The 18,060-nt window shown below is 42.2% G+C and overlaps 2 long non-coding RNA genes across 5 annotated transcripts in view; one reads left to right on the top strand and one right to left on the bottom strand.

The window, feature by feature from the left end:
* Positions 1 to 18,060, top strand: part of LOC130355957 (uncharacterized) — a 74,764-nt gene that overhangs the window by 37,291 nt on the left and 19,413 nt on the right. The window contains exons 3-4 of one of the 2 annotated variants that reach the window (XR_008888714.1): positions 11,216 to 11,311; positions 11,500 to 11,642. This is a non-coding gene — a long non-coding RNA (uncharacterized LOC130355957). The remainder of the gene's footprint in view (positions 1 to 11,215; positions 11,312 to 11,499; positions 11,643 to 18,060) is intronic. The other variant, XR_008888713.1, reaches the window with a different exon arrangement.
* The window catches only part of LOC130355958 (uncharacterized), a 63,559-nt gene that overhangs the window by 25,495 nt on the left and 20,004 nt on the right, over positions 1 to 18,060 (bottom strand). Inside the window, exon 1 of one of the 3 annotated variants that reach the window (XR_008888716.1) lies at positions 9,258 to 9,562. The exons of 1 other annotated variant lie outside the window; for it this stretch is intronic. This is a non-coding gene — a long non-coding RNA (uncharacterized LOC130355958). Of the gene's footprint in view, positions 1 to 3,985; positions 4,133 to 9,257; positions 9,563 to 18,060 lie in introns of those variants that run through there. One more of the 3 variants, XR_008888717.1, reaches the window with a different exon arrangement.

Consider the following 18,060-nt stretch of genomic DNA (forward strand, 5'->3'; position numbering starts at 1 on the left):
GCGCCGATCGCGGCGCCGCGCGCTATTAACCCTTTAGCCGCGCGCTCAGAGCTGAGCCGCGTGGCTAAAAGCGAAAGTGAAACCATGCCTGCCGGTTAACTCAGTGGGCTGTTCGGGATAGCCGCGGCGAAATCGCGGCATCCCCAACAGCTTACAGGACAGCGGGAGGGCCCCTACCTGCCTCCTCGCTGCTCGATCGCCGAATGACTGCTCAGTGCCTGAGATCCAGGCATGAGCAGTCATGCGGCAGAATCATCGATCACTGGTTTCCTATGAGAAACCAGTGATCAATGATAAAGATCAGTGTGTGCAGTGTTATAGGTCCCTATGGGAGCTATAACACTGCAAAAAAAAAGTGAAAAAAAATGAATGAATATCATTTAACCCCTCCAATATTAAAAGTTTGAATCACCCCCCTTTTCCCATAAAAAAACTGAGTGTAAATAAAAATAAAAATAAACATATATGGTATCACCGCGTGTCCAGGAGTGGATAAAGCCCCGTTGGGTGAAACGCGTTGGAGGTCTGGTGGGTAACTGGGAAGCGGAGGGAGTGTTACTGATCTATGCCACCACTACATGTGGCTTTCTCTGTGATCCGTCTTGTGTGCGTTTTTAAACATATTGGTCTTATTCATTTATTTTGCACGCTGTTGGCACTTTAAAACATGTGAGTTGCACTGTAATTAATAAGTGCACATTTATTATTATATTTATGAGGCAATGTTGCCCTGATATGTGCCTTATGTGTATATGTAATTTCTTCAATCTTACTTTGATATACTTGTCTCTTTTTGCACCACTGTTTAGCACGCCTAGACACTATATACATATATTTTTTACCTCCCTTTCTGTCTCCCCCTGCTCCCTGGTTCCCACTTTTGTTTGTCCACGCTGTGTGTGTATATTATATATTTTTTATATGTCTTTGTATTATTCTAAATAAAATTCATTTTAGTCTATACATGGTCCGTTTTCAAGTGGTTTCTTTTCCTTTTTGGTTCTATAATTAGAGTGTTTACCACAGGACCCCATACATTTTTGAGCATATCTCCTTCCCCTTTTTTGGCGCTTTGACTTATCATTATTCTGTAGGTCCATACGGTTTAATGGTACCCTACTTATATAGGTTTAATTTTGTTGTACTTCTGGAAAATATCATAACTACATTTCGGAAAACGTATACGTTTAAAATGTCCTCTTCTGACCCCCATAACTTTTTATTTTTCCACGTACAGGGCGGTATGAGGGCTCATTTTTTGCGCCGTGATCTGAAGTTTTTATCGGTATCATTTTTGCTTTGATCTGACTTTTTGATCACTTTCTATGAATTTTTTAATGGTATAAAAAGTGACCAAAAATACGCTTTTTTGGACTTTGGATACTTTCCCTTTCACTTCAGACGTGGCAGTCAGCTTTGATCGCCGCGTCTGAAGGGTTAATACAGGGCATCACCGCGATAGGTGATGTCCTGTATTAGCCGCGGGTCCCGGCCGTTGATAGCCGCCGGGACCGACCAGATATGACGCGGGGTCACGCATATCGCGTCACGCATATTGACTGTACAATGCTTCGTTCAACTTGCTTTGATTTATAGTGTGAAAGCTTTTTATGAACTTGTTCTGCAGTCACACTGCTGGGATTTGTAGTGCACCAACATGACACATTAATGCAGGTGACAGGTCAATGTCTGAAGTCAGGGCAAACTCTGAATGTTTGGCGAGCCGATTTTTTTGGAGCGAGGCATGACTCGCTCAACTATAACTGTTATGATTAAAATTCACTCAAAAAAAGAGCATTGAATGCTAAAACTTTGCAAGGAAAAAAGAATCATTTCAAATTCATTTTTCATTTAGAACAATTGTTAGGATTTTCTCCACAGTATACTGCTACTTTACCTCAATGACAACCAGCCTACTGTGTGGCTGATACAAGGATCAAAATATCACAATATCAAGCATGAAGACTTCAAGTACAAAATTATTATTTAAGCTCATCTAGCTCAGTTTTTTTTTTATGTCAGAGTTGTCTGATAAATATGTATAAAGTAATTTTATATATATATATATATATATATATATATATATATATATATATACATGGAATATATTTGTAAAATAATAATATTTAGGTTAATAGAAACATTTAAGGGGAAAGTCCTGTGTACATTTAACCATTTTATACATTCTATTTTCAAAATGTTATACTATATTGGACAACACAATGTATTAAATGCTATCAGAAACATATGAAATTTCTAACATATCATTGTTGATCCTGATCATTTTGAATAACTTTGCTAAAATATCAAATTTTGTTAAATTGTCCTTTTAAGTAATAGCATTACCGGACAAATTTGATTTACCAGGCTTCCAACATGGCTTCCAACATGTATAATGCGGCTGCACCCTTTAACCGGTTGCTGTCTAAGGATCCTGACTAGAGCCCGCCTCATACCGGCCGGCCCCCCAGCTGATTCTTGTAGCTGGTGGCTGCCACGAATAGCCGACATGCGGCGATCGATGGGGCCGCCTATTGACCAACCCTTTAGATCGCCACTGTCAAAGTTAAGCAGTCCCTGATGGTCCAGTGGGGTGGATCACCCCCCCCCCCCGCAGTGTGATCGCGGGGGAGGGGGGTTGTGGCGATCCACTGTGGAGGTGGAGCTGATTAATAAAGCCCGGCTAAACTAGGCTTTATCAATCGAGTGCAGAGCATACAGATCAATGTAGGTCTATGGAACTACATTGATCTGTATGAGAAATATATTAATTCCTCCTAAAAGTCCCTAAGGGGACTAAAGGTGTACATAAAAAGTTGAATAAAAAGTTTAAAAAAACACCCATTAACTACTTCCATATTAAAAGTTTGTATCACCCCCCTTTTCCCAAATTCCATATAAAAAATATGTAACCATAATAAAAATAAACATATGTGGTATCGCAAATGTCCGAACTATAAAAATATAACATTAATGGCGTAAACGGTCAATGGCGTTTATATTTAAAAAAAAAAAGTCCAAAATTGCATATTTTTGGTCACTTTGTATACCCTAAAGAAATGTATAAAATGCGATAAAAAATCCCATCAAAACAAAATGGTACCGATAAAAAGTTCAGATGACAATGCAAAAAATTAGCCCTCACACAACCCTGTATACAGAAAAATAAAAAAGTTATAGGGGTCAGAAGACAATTTTCAACATACAAATTTTGGTGCATGTAGTTATAATTTAGGTAGTGAAATAAAAGCTATATAAATTAGATATTCTTGTAACCGTATGGACCTACAGAATAAAGATAAGGTGTCATTTTTACCGAAAAGTGGACTGCGTAGAAACGGAACCCCCCAAAATTACAAACATTTTTTTTTAATTTTGCCCCACAAATATTTTTTTTCTGGTTTTGCCGTTGATTTAGTGGTAAAATGATTGATGTCATAACAAAGTAAAATTGGTGGTGCAAAAAAAAAAAGCGGGTCTGTAGGTGCAAAATTTTAAGTGTTATGATCTTTAGAAGGTGAGGAGGAAATAACGAAAGTGCAAAAAAAAAGAAAAATGGCCAGGTCCTTAAGGGGTTAACCTCAGAGCGCCATCTGCACACAGTTCTTTTATGGACACCTGGCAAATAAAATGCTAGGCCTCCCTGTCCCCCAATGTAGACATGTAAAGCGCCACGCCTGGGCTAGTTAAGACACAATGAGAGATCTGAGCTGACAACATAATACTGTGGTCTTTTTTGTCCCCAGTCCGGCCCTGGTTACAAAGACAGTAATAACACAGTAGAGCATCATGGAATGGAACCTATGCTGAGGGTAATACTACAAAAAATATTTATAGTAGGAAACCAGTTTACATTAAAGAAATGAAGACTGAGGATTATGGTTGTTGGTGTAGATGAAAGAGAACATTGGATGCAGCCCGGCATGTTTTCCTCTATGTTATAATCTTAGCCATACAACTTCTTTCAATAATGTGATTGACATACTGTATGTGGTTGAAGACCTTCAGAAATCCTGCAGCAGCCATCATGGGTGGCGGAATCCTCAGAGAACATGATAAATGAGTCATTTTGTCGTTTTTATGTAACTGAGTTTAGCTACAGCCTAAGGGACTTATCCATCATATTACAAAAGTCTTTGTTCTTTTTAAGGAAGTTGACACTAAAACACATAGGGGGAGATTTATTTAAACCTGTCCAGAGGAAAAGTTGCTGAGTTGCCCATAGCAACCAATCAGATCGCTTCTTTCACTTTTGAAAAAGCCTCTGAAAAATTAAAGAAGTCATCTGATTGGTTGATATGGGCAACTCAGCAACTTTTCATCTGCACAGGTTTTGATAAATCTCCCCCATAGTACTTTCTTAATATAATACCAAATGTTCCTGCCTTATGTCATAATTATCTATACATATAAAAAGAGGCCTGACTCACTGACTCATCATTGCCCAGCCTAAACCCTTTGAAAGAATTTTGGAAAGCGGAATTTTTTTTGCAGGTGTTGTTTTTAAGACATAGACGAGGAATAAGAAATGATTTTTCTAAATTCAACCCTTAAGGGGGTAAAATAGGGGTTGACAGTTTGTATGGAGGTCCATCATTTTTGCAGCTAGAAGCATGAAACTTTGTTTTTAGGCTAACAATTAGAGATAAAGAAACACTTGTTTTAACAATTTCTAAAATTCCACCCCCGAAGGGGTGAAACGGGGGTTCAAAATTTGTATGAATTAACCCCTTGATACAGAATGCCGGGTATATCCGGCACTGCGGCACGGGAGGGTTATGAAGCGAGCTCAGGAGCTGAGCTCGCATCATACCCGCACGGTCCCGGCTGCTATCAGCAGCCAGGACCCGTGGCTAATGCCAGACATCGCCAATCCGGCAGATGCCCGGCATTAACTCTTTAGACGCGGCGATCAAAGTTGAAAGAATTCAGGTTGTTTAGATGCCCGTCACAGAGCGGCCTCATTACTATAGGATCGTAAAAAGTAGATCTCTTTTACCCCAAATTTAATGTGAGCGAAGCCGCGGGCAAAAGCTAGTTATTATAAAAATTATAATGTGCTATTTACCTATTTCCTTTATATCATAATAAAATAGGGCCTCCTTCACATACAGTTGTACATACAGCTTCCTGCTGGTTCATCCAGGTGGGAATCCCCCTATTTGGCTCTGCTGAGACGCTTACTGCTGGCACATCCAGGTGAGTGTGCACAGACTTGGTCTGCTACAGAACCGGGATGAGGAGGTAAGCAAAGAGAGCCTTTGTAAAAACTTCTCTCTCCTCCTACTCTTTATTGTGGACACTGTGGAAGCAGAACTTGACTGAGATAAATAGTGCAGCTTCTATCTTCCTCTCTCTGGGGTCTCTACTCAGTGCTCCTCGTTCTCTCCTCCAGGACAGGTGACCAGGGTTTTTATAGACCCTGACCCTCATGTACCTGACTTGTGCCCAGACTCTTAAAGGGGACCTGTCATTTCCTTCCATTTTAGTGGAAAAACACCACTCTACAGTTTGACCAGTAGGCAGTGCTGTTGTGTAACTTGTGTGAACTCTAGGTGACTGTAGTGTCTGTAGTGTTCTACAGTAACCCTTGAATCTCCTTGCAGCTGTAACCAGACTTGGGAGCAAATACATAAAACATGTTTTATATGCATTAAGGCACAGTCCTCATCTGCTACCCAACATTATATCCATTGTAGGACAGTACAATCAAGTAAAATCTCTTATAAAAGGGCATCTAGCTAACAACACCTTGGGTTTTCTTGTGTCTGATGTAAACTAGAACAGTTGATTTGCCTATATCAATTGATTTCCTCCTTTAATTTATCATGCTGGAGTTCCTAAATTTTTCTAGAAGAGGGACAAGGCTGATTTTCCACCACCCCCAAAAAGGGGTGTTAAAGCGTTACTGTCTTAAAAATGTTTAGAATGCTGGGGCATGGGAGTTCTCCTTTAAAGTGATGACAGGTTCCCTTTACCTTTCTGCTTGCTGCCTGCTATTAAGTGCTTTGATTGGTTGATTACTCTAATGCACTTTTACCTTTTTATTCTCCCTTCTGGACAGTGCAGTTGGCATCTCTTGGAACATTCCACAGGGTGGAATGGAGATGCCCTAAGTTTTATCTCAGACTAGCTGAATACCCAGCGTTGCCCGGTTTTTCCTTCCTAATCCTTGTTGGGGAGCAAAATAAACAAAGGAGGAAGCTTTTGACTTCATATCCTGTCCTCATATATTGTTGTCATATCCCAACCCCATATCCCATCCTCCTATGCCGACCTCCTATCCCGTCCTCTTATCTCGACCTCTTATCTCGACCTCTTATCTCGACCTCTTATCCCGACCTCCTATCCCGACCTCCTATCCCGTCTCCTATCACGACCTCCTATCTGGACCTCCTATCCCAACCTCCTATCCCGACCTCCTATCCCAACCTCCTATCCGACCTCCTATCCCGTCCTCCTATCCCGTCCTCCTATCCCGACCTCCTATCCCGACCTCCTATCCTGACCTCCTATCCCGACCTCCTATCCTGACCTCCTATCCTGACCCATAATATGTGTACCAGGTATTGAAATATCTCCAGCCGTACAGAAGTTATATGGGCACATACATTTCCCATTGATTTGCATGGGACTTTAAACAAAAACCCTGACCCTCACAAATGGGGGTAGTTAAGGGTTAAATTAACTATCCTATATTTTAAGTGGTTGGCGTCCTAACCCGACCTGACTGTTTTACCTTATGCACGAATAAAGAAGATTTAGCATCATAAGTGGTGAGTGCCTCTTTACTTCTTTGTGGATGATTGTTACTTGCGGACTGCATTTATACAAGAGTGCACCCCACAGATGCTCACCACCTCCAGTATATACCCGTGACATCATCTATTCACCCATTCATACCAGCGCATATATAGGTAGTGCCGACTACTGTATTTTTTGGACTATATTTTAAGTGGACATATAAGTAACATGTGACCAAGTATTATCGAAATATCTCCAGCCGTTTGGAAGTTATACAGTAACATATAATTCCCATAGAGTTGAATGGGACTTTAATAATATCTTTAGCCGTTTGGAAGTGATGCTGGAACATACATATATTGGCCCTCATTTACTATTGCAAACCCAAAATGTTTTGTGGGGTTGTGCGCCAGATTCTGTGGCATTGCGCCAGAAATACTGTCTGCGCCAGATTTTGCTCCAGAATTTGCGCTAGAATTGAAAAAACCCCAACTAACTCTCCATTTTGCAAAGAAAATCCGAAAAGGGGCGTGGCCACCGGGAAAGGGGCGTGGTCTCCAAAAGGGGTGTGTTCCCGACATTTTCACATAAAAACAACATATTTACTAAGGTTTCCACATAAAATATGGTGGATTTCAGCTGAGGAAAACCAGACAGATCAGAGCATGTGTAAAAAAAAAAGCAAAGTGTCGGGAAAGTGGAAAATGTAGGGAAACCTTAGTAAATACTGTGGAAGATAAATTGTAGGAAATTAAAACCCACAAAGAAACCTACACTCCACTCTTAGTAAATAAGGGCCATTGAGTTTTATATATATAGATAGGCATTTTCCTGGCAAAATTCATATTTTAAAGAAGTGGACATCTTGTCTGTGTTTTTATGTTTACATCCCTTTAAAGGCTTTCCTGTGTAAAGGCTTTAGGTGGGTATGTTAAAAGTAAAATATTGTTTTTGGTTGGCCCTAATTGCCTCTATTTACATGAACATAGTGCTACTCTGCCTCTTTGAGCACAGCATGCATTTGGTTGTATCCTTCTTTTTTTGTGTGAGTACTCTAAAGACATTTTCTTCACTGACACATCCACAGATATGTTTCCTTTTTTTGGTCAAATCACAAAAAAATTGCAGCAATTTTATATGCCATGATCACTATTGATCTGAGGGGTTATGCACTAGGATCCTGTTGCTGATTACAGCAGTCAGCTTCTTTCGATCACCATGTCAGGTGACGCAGTTGTGGTGGCGGGGTGTGTGGTGCAGGGCAGATGTTGTTACCTTAGGGGCAGATGGCAGTAACCCCTTGTATATGTGATGTCTATAACCACCCGAAGGTATAACGCTGTATCCTGGGCTAGGCATGGGGGCAATAAAGATTCCGACGCCAAGTTACGGACAACAGTCGCTTTACTGAGGGTAGAAAGTTGGTAAAGTCTATACAGCTCAGCCAGGGCCCAAGGAGGTGACCAGTGATGCAGAGACCTTAAGGGCTTGCTGGGACTTGTAGAAGAACTGGACAATTGGATGCAGACCATGCTGACTTGACAGATGACAAGGACTGATTTGACTTGACTCATAAAGCTATGACTTTAGCTTCCTTGACTTGATGGTGGCTGCAGGACCTGACTTTGAGGCCTCCAACACTCTGGACACACACACACTAGGCACGACTGTACTGGACCTCTGCTTAGCAGAAAAGCAGAGCTCAAAGAGAGCAAAGCTAGCTCCAGCCAGGGCTTATATGGGGGAGACTTTACATGGTAAAACATATTTACAATGGGGGAAACAAGTGCCTTGCGGACACTGAAGGAGGCTGCCTGACAGGACAGCAGGAGCACGGGGTAACACCTCCCGTACTGGGCCACCACACAGTGATTACATACCAGTGCACAGTGATGTACATGTATACTAGGGGTTAAATGTCACCTCTATATTGTCCTAAGCAAGTGGCAAGCACAGGATTTATTTTTTAGTTTACAACACAGTCTGGACACATTACTTAAAAAAATGGCTGGATAACTCCATAAAGCTGAGGACAATAAAGTGACTTATTGACATTTTTTTCAGTCTCAAAGGGGAGATTTTTCAAAACCTGTCGAGAGGAAAAGTTGGTGAGTTGCCCATAGCAACCAATCAGATCGCTTCTTTTATTTTTCACAGGCCTTTTCAAAAATGAAAGAAGAAATCTGGTTGCTGTGGGCAACTCAGCAACTTTTCCTCTTGACAAGTTTTGATAATTCTCCCCCATAGTCTTTATGTGAGTTTTTAGGAACAGCATGGCACTGTAAGGAAGGCATTTGTTAATGATTTTGGCCTAGATCCCTGGGCAAACACCTCCATCAACTATATTCACATCCTCAGGATGTATAGACAGATGAAGTGTATATAGTCACAGATCCTGTTGGAATGTGGATCGGTGAAATGGGTGTTCAGCTTCCTGTTCAATTCAAATGCTCATCTAGAGGTACTAAAATCGTCAAAATCTTTTAGCCAAAGCAAAATCAATAGTTACATACCGCACAAAATCTGTAATATGATGCAAGAGAGGTGCTGGATAGAGGGCAGGGCAGTGGTTTTGGATTATTAGAGCTGAGAGTGATGCTGAGAGTAAGCCACATGGATTATTATCTAAACTGCTTCCTTCTCAGAGAGAGTCACTCCCTTACAACATCTATTGGGGGCAAGTGCCTTTTCAATGACTGCCAGCCGTGGGTGGGCATTAATTGTAATGCAAGTCTTCGAATCCCGAACAGATACCTATGAGCTCTTCTGCCCTTGCTCATCATCTGTGGTGCACCAACCGACCTTCCACTCTCCAAAATAGGCACTGTGGAAGGATATTTTTCGGAAGCGCTCTCCGCCAATAAATGTCAGAAGTCAGCATCTCTCAACGTGTATATGTAGCACTTTGTCACGAACACCACCACCACGCCCCCCCCCCCCCCCTGCTTGTCCATGAAAATCATATTATTGAATGTATTGGGGGAATTGATAAATAGATAGGAAGAGGTTTATCAAAACCTGTGTAGAGGATAAGTTGACCGGTTGCCCATAGCAACCAATCAGATTGTTTCTTTCATTTTTCACAGGCCTCTTTGAAAATTAATTGGTTTGAATCTGATTGATTTCTATGGGCAATTGCACGACTTACCATATATACTCGAGTATAAGCCGAGTTTTTCAGCACGATTTTTCGTGCTGAAAACACCCCCCTCGGCTTATACTCGAGTGAACTCTCCACCCGCAGTGGTCTTCAACCTGCGGACCTCAAGAGGTTTCAAAACTACAACTCCCAGCAAGCCCGGGCAGCCATCGGCTGTCCGGGCTTGCTGGGAGTTGTAGTTTTGAAACCACTGGAGGTCCGCAGGTTGAAGACCACTGCGGCCTTCGACATCATCCAGCCCCCTCTCACCCCCTTTAATTCTGTACAGTACTCGCCTCCGCTCGGCACTGGTCCGGTGCTGCAGGACTGTCCGGTGAGGAGGTCGTCCGGTGGGATAGTGGTTCCGGGCTGCCATCTTCACCAGGAGCGCCTCTTCTAATCGCTTCGGGCCCGGCCCCAGAATAGTCACGTTGCCTTGACAACGACGCAGAGTTACGTTCATTACCAACGTCCTTCTGCGTCATCGTCAAGGCAACGCCTCTATTCTGGGCCCGAAGCGCGGGGAAGAGGCGCTCCCGGTGAAGATGGCAGCCCGGAACCACTATCCCACCGGACGACCCCCCCACCGGACAGTCCTGCAGCACCGGACCAGCGCCGAGCAGAGGCGAGTACTGTACAGAACTAAAGGGGGTGAGAGGGGGCTGGATGATGTCGAAGGCCGCAGTGGCCGATGGCTGCCCGGGCTTGCTGGGAGTTGTTGTTTTGAAACCTCTGGAGGTCTGCAGGTTGAAGACCACTGAGGGCGGATAGTTCACAAGAGGATGATGACAAGAGGATGATGAAGGGGGGGTGTGGGATGATGACAAGGGGATGATGAAGGGGGGTGGGGATGATGACAAGGGGATGATGACAAGGGCATGATGAAGGGGGGGTGTGGGATGATGACAAGGGGATGATGAAGGGGGGTGGGGATGATGACAAGGGGATGATGAAGGGGGGGGGGTGGGATGATGACAAGGGGATGATGACATGGGGATGATGACAGGTGATGATGATGAGGGTCTGGATGATGACAGGGTGATAATGATGAGGATGTTAATGACGGGGGTCTGGATGATGACAGGGGGATGATGATGTATTTCCCACCCTAGGCTTATATTCGAGTCAATACCTTTTCCTGGGATTTTGGGGTGAAATTAGGGGCCTCGGCTTATACTCGGGTCGGCTTATACTCGAGTATATACGGTAACACAGGTTTTGATAAATCTACCCCATAGTGGGCTAGGTAAAGGTGAAAAACTTCTTCTTTTCTGTAAAATGAGATAATTTTATCTCTTGTTTTCTATTCACTTTCAGTATTTTCTTTTACAGTGACACAGGAATACTGGGGTATACAGTTTCAGGAGTCGATGCTCTACATGGTTATCTACTTGGTGATGACCATCCTAGGTGAATGCCTAAAGGGAGGTAGGATGATAAAGAGATCAGCGGCTTGGGTGCTCAGTGATGACGATAAATCTCTGATCATTATTTAGTGCTGACCGGCGTCCATCATTGGCGATTACAACCATTACTGGATCTTGGAGGGTCTTACAAGTGTCAGTAGGAATCATCTATGGAAACCTGTGGCTGATAACATGTATTGTCTATTTTAGGAGTTGGTGTCGCTCACATTGAGTATAAATTCATGGTAATTCATGCTGACCCCTCTGAAAAGTGCTATGTCACCTGCCAGAGGATCCTTTATATTATTGCATAGATCATCTGCATTGGAACAGCAATAAATGCAGTATATTCGGTAAGTTATTGGGTTGTATATACTGTGCATTACTTCCCCTGTATCACTTCTCTACACCCTTAGCTCCTAAGGGACTGCATTCTACAATTTCCATGATGCCCTCATTGATAACATTTATATTTCTGTTTATGTTTGAGGTGAAATCCAATCCACTTCACCACAGGATCGGCACAGGATCGGCTCTCTTCTGTGCTGCAGTTTATAGCCTTTGTCAAACCTAATGCTTATATAAAATAAGTTTTAGTAGCTACTATATGTGCAACATGAGACTGAATGCATCCTTAGTGACCATTGTGGACCTGCTGCTCTGTAACATGTTGTGAGCTGGATGTACTGGAGATTATTGGCTGCTTTGTGACTTCATTGTAGAATAAATCAGACATTACCAAATGTCAAATAATACCTTCATACAAAGCCCACACAAGTGTCAAATCATATGCAACAACTAAATGCTGCTGCCATGTAGTACCCACATTACATCGCTATACATTTCCCACACAATACTGTCATTTAGTGTCTTTATAATCCTGCCATACAATATTAAATGACAATGGTGTTTATGGTAAAGTCCCTGGGGCTCCAGTTGAGTGAAGATTTATTTGATTTTATCTCAGTTTGCTCCTCAGGGTCCGGTCCTTAGGTGCACTCAAGATAGGTAATTGTATACACTGCCTGACAAAGTGTCTGGACCGGACTCGAAACTTTGTTGCATTACCAATAAACCTAGTTTTTCTGATCAAGTAATGGCTATACTTTTATTGAACTATTAGAGGGGACCCCGCAATCTCCGCGCAGCACCCAGCGTTCTGAACGAACGCTGGGTTCTGGCAGCAGTGTTCACGGCATTATGCCAAGCCCCCTCGTGACACCATGCCCCCTTCATTTATGTCTATGGGAGGAGGCGTGACGGAGATATGCAGATAATGGGAAAAATAAAGATCCTGCAGTGCTATACACATATATTATTTGACACACGCCTTATTATTTTGGGATTGAATAGGGAATACTAGGTGGAGGGAATGTATTTGGGAATGCACTTTTACCTAAATATGTATTCATGACTTACCTATCTTTAGAAGCTATCAACTGAAATCATTAGACAGGTTATATAAGATGCTAATTAGAGATAAGAGAATTTTTTGAAAAATTTGATTCGGCCGATTCGCCCAATTTTCCCCAAAAATTAGTTTCGGTCCGAATTTTTCGCAGCAAATCGCTATTAAAAATGGCTATTTCTGGCCTACAGAGAGCCTCAATAGGGGTGTAGAACACTTTGTCTTGCTGTAACATGCATAGGGTGTATCACATTACGTTTTCAGCAATATGGGACCATATATGGCTGGGGGGAGCGAAAACCGGGTGCTCCTGTATGTAATTCATTTCAATGAGCTGACCGGAATTAAACGATGACTCCGGTCGGCTCATTTTTTCCCTGTATGCGGTTTTCCCACCGGACCTAAAACCGTGATACAATACTGAGTGAAATAATACTGTTATTCAGTATGACATGCAGATCTGAGGCGTCGCTATTAAAATCATTGTCGCAGAGCGGCACAATGACAGAGCCTGGAGGTGGCATCAGTATGAGGAGACCTTATAGTGGCTGAATTACACAGCACGGAGATTGCGGCAGCATGAGGAGACCATATAGGGGCTGACTGACTGTGTGGAGGTGGCGGCAGCATGAGGAGACCATATAGTGGCTGAATGACACAGCCTGGAGTTGGCAGCAGCATGAGGAAACCATATAGGGGCTGAATGACCCAGTGTGGAGGTAGCGGCAACATGAGGAGACCATATAGTGCCTGAATAACACAGCGTGGAGGTGGTGGCAGCATGAGGAGACCATATAGTGGCTGTATAACACAGCATGGAGGTGGTGGCAGCATGAGGAGAACATATAATGGCTGAATGACAAAGCTTGGAGTTAGCGGCAGCATGAGGAGACCATATAGTGGCTGAATGACCCAGCGTGTAAGTGGCGGCAGCATGAGGAGACCATATAGTGGCTGCATGACCCAGCGTGGAGGTGGCGGCAGCATGAGGAGACCATATAGTGGCTGAATGACACAGCGTGAAGGTGGCGGCAGCATGAGGAGAATATATAGTGCTTGACTGACAAAGTCTGGAGATGACGGCAGCATGAGGAGACCATATAGTGGCTGAATGACCCAGCGTGGAGATGTTGGCAGCATGAGGAGACCATATAGTGCCTGAATGACACAGCATGGAGGGAGTGGCAGCATGAGGAGACCATATAGTGGCTGAATGACACAGCATGGAGTTGGCGGCAGCATGAGGAGACCATATACTGGCTGAATAACACAGCGTAGAAGTGGCGGCAGCATGAGGAGACCGTAAAGTAGCTGAATGACCCAGCGTGGAGGTGGCAGCAGCATTAGGAGAACATATAGTGGCTGAATGACACAGTCTGGAGTGTGCGGCAGCATGAGGAGAACATATAGTGGCTGAATGACACAGCGTGGAGTTGGCGGCAGCATGAGGAGACCATATAGTGGCTGAATGACCCAGTGTGGAGATGGCGGCAGCATGCGGAAACCATATAGTGCCCGAATGACACAGCGTGGAGGTGGCAGCAGCATGAGGAGACCATATAGTGACTGAATGACACAGCTTGAATGTGGCTGAAGCATGAGGAGACCATATAGTGCCTGAATGACATAGCATGGAGGTGAAAGCAGCATGAGGAGACCATATAGTGCCTGAATGACACAGCGTGAAGTTGACGTCAGCATATAGTGGCTGAATGACACAGCCTGGAGTTGACGGCTGCATGAGGAGGCATATAGTGGTTGAATGACACAGCCTGGAGGTGGCGGAAGCATGAGGAGGCCATATACTGGCTGAATGACACCGCCTGGAGGTGGCAGCAGCATAAGGAGAACATATGGTGGCAGAATGAGACAGCCTGGGGGTGGCAGCAGCAGCATCAGGAGTCCTCAAAGTGACCTGGTGACAGAGTGGTGCAGTGGGTGGCAATACCAGTCCCCGGTGACGAAGGTGGGTGAAAAAAGGAGACCAGATGTGTGGCATCAGGCGGGTGGCAGCATCAGAATAGTAGCTGAGGCGGGTAGGCAGAAGAAAACGGTCTCTTTTGTAAAAGTGTTAGTGTGCACAAGTATTGAGGATATGCATTACGTAAAACTGAACTTTTAATAAAAGCCTTAGAAAAATTTGGGGACCATATATTTTATCCTAAATGTAGCAAAAAGAAAGGTGTGCAAAAAACACCATGTGCCACCTACATCACCAAGTATTGATGTGATGCAAAGACCTCTAAAAGGTGGAAGGGAATATTGTATGGTCCATTGTAACCGGTGGGGGTAAAACTTCCCCTGTAAGGCCCTACTCTCGCATTATTAATTCCCTTCTTGGCAAGTGTTACTCGCACTAAAAGGGCAGCCCCACACAGGAACCTCTCCCTATTTGCACCTACAAACACTGACATTTCCCTGGGTTTTTAGGTGGAAATAGGGATTAGTTCCTATGTGGGGCTGCCCTTTTAAAGACAAGTAACACTTTCCTCGAAAAGGTGGAAGGGAACAATGTATTGTCAATTGTTGCAGGTATTAATTCCCTGCTTGGCAAGTGTTACTGTTGTGTGGTAATAACTCAATTATGAATTATGGTCATAAAAATTATTATGAAAAATTAAAAATTATGAAAATGATTACAAATATTAAAATTATGACCTGGTGAATTGTAGACAAAGCGAATCAGTACAATTCACATCTGAGTCTGACTATTTCCTCAGATATCAACAAGTTCTTTTTATGCCGGGATGACATTAACGCTTAAGGATGTAGTTTTGCAATATACCATAATACACAGGTATTATAAAAGTATGCAGATTTATTGGTTATAAGGTTATAAACATAAATGAGTAATAAACACAATGATATATGCAAATGAATATCAATTAGATATATTAGTAAACATTACAAGCTTGTTAATTGACTACATATGGTAGAACAATACATGTGAGTAGTAAGTAACTTGTTACAATGAAACAAAAGCTACAAGGTGAGGAATATCATGTAAGAAAAAGGTTTTATATCACGGTGTTCAGAAGAAACCTTATGATATCAAGATGGGCAATATCTAATCATAGACATCAATATGGAATGCTAAATACACTCCCTGCCCCCTTCTAACCAACTACAAATCACATGAATCCATGAGTGAGCAAATCCATCTAATGATATAAATGTGGAAGGAATTTTATATACTTCCACCCCATTCTGGATATTTTCTTTACATGATCTTGGTAAAACATTAAGACAAATAGCAGAGTTTTATGATCTCGCTAGACTATATTTTAGAAGGAAGAACTGTGTGGGAAATTTATCAATGTCTAAGCAATTATTTAATGCTTTGATAGATTATGAGTCCTGATTCTTTGCAGGTAGAATGAAGTCTCACAATATCCTAAAACTATAATCTCAATATGGAGATAATTATTTTAATTAATTTATTTATTTGCCAAACTAAATGGTATAATTCCATCCACATTATCCAAATTGGTCTTAATTAAATGGAATATAATTTTTGTGTCTCTTACCAAGTCTATGTAAGAACCTCGCTTCTGCACTGAGGAACACTTAACGATCCATCTCATCATCATGGATAGCCATTGGTCTGGTACCATTTGATCAGTCCATCTTGCTGGGATCTCACATGGCTTTCCCACCTAGTTGGACCTCTTTCCTGTGTCTTTGTGTGTTCTCTACAGCACAGTAGAGGCTACAGTTTACAGTACTGTTCCTAACATCTGGTTAACCAGACTTTTTAATTAGTTAGACACACCCTCCTAAATTGGAATTCCTTAATGAATGTAGGTTTGGCATTTACATATGGTAATTACTATGACATCACTATATCACCCATAATGCCTTTCCTGTTGGTGTAATGTCAACTACCCATACACTTGGGGGTGCTATTGCATAAGCAATTAGCATTATTACCATTAAGAGTTAACTGTCCAATGTTGGTTTCAAACCCACATTCCACACTTGACATATGGAGCCATAATTAACAATTCAGGGATAATTTTTTACATCTATAAGTAATTAAAACCTGGATTCTCATGGACATCTTGGAGCATACCTAGACATCCAAATTTATTAGAGAGATCAGAATATCATGTAGCTTTCTTTCACACAGACGTGTGAATCTATCTGTCTTCTCTAAACAGCCATAAATATCTAAAGAGACAACAAGTATTCTACTCCCAGACTGGCACTTGAATAGGAGAACTTTAGAATACACTGTGGTCTATTTAGAACCTACACAAAATGACCAACATCATGTTATTAAACATAGTGATTCATTTTTGGGGCATATAATTAGCATGACAACCCCCCCTCCCCCCCCCCCCCCCCCCATTTCAGAGTAACAACTTCGTTATAGAAAGTTGATTAAGCTGAAATGCAATTAAGGGCTGAATGCTCCAAATCATTGTAGATTGGAGAAGGCAAGTTTTACCTTGGAATAAATGAATCACAACTTAGTGTGCACTTTTACTACACATATCTAACGCACAAACTTTATGTTTAGTTTACTTCACTTCAAGTATGTTATTTTACCTGTATTAGTAGTGAACACGCCAGTTCATAAAACAAATATTGTTATAAACAAAAATTTGGACGACCACTGTAGAGAGAAAAATCGTTTCATCATAGACTTTCTGGAAACATGTCTCTAGTTAAATTATTTCTTTGGTCCTCCAACTTAGAGTAAAGGCTTCTTTGCTTGTCAGGCACTTGGCAACTCGAATTAGCGAGCAGCGCTTTGGCATGTCTTCAACCTCAATACGTCATGTTGAACCTGGTGTGATGTACTTTGGATGCAGCTGACGAATCTCTTGTCCCTCCTGGATACATCTTGGATACATCTGGGTTGTCTCCGACTGGACATCTCTTGTGTCTTGGTTAGCTCTGTTCCCAGGATCTCTTGGTTCCGGATAAAAAGACAATGTCAAACATATACCTGCCTATTTTGGGCCTTCTGACTTATGCCATATATCAGCTAGCAGCTAAGTTGAGGATACTTCGGTTTTCTACCAAAGAAAACAAACTACAGGGTGATCAAGAATAGATTTAACTATTCATCCTCTGTTAGGCTATTACTGCCCTAGGTTTTACATCTATTTAGGATAATAATCCAATCAATACTTGAGACTACTTCTAAACAGTTACATATGTTCAATGGAACACAGTGACAACAAGTTAGTCACAGATGAGAGACAAAAACAACATGGGTTAGTAACAACTGCTCATTTTCAGTTTTATAATACCACCACCACATGGGAATTTATGATGTGTCTCCATCTTCAAATTTGGAATTGTTTTGATTTCAGTTCTGGCCATTGCACAAAACACAGCTAATTCTGACCATG

Source organism: Hyla sarda, chromosome 2, assembly GCF_029499605.1.
Source record: "Hyla sarda isolate aHylSar1 chromosome 2, aHylSar1.hap1, whole genome shotgun sequence".
NCBI lineage: Eukaryota > Metazoa > Chordata > Amphibia > Anura > Hylidae > Hyla > Hyla sarda.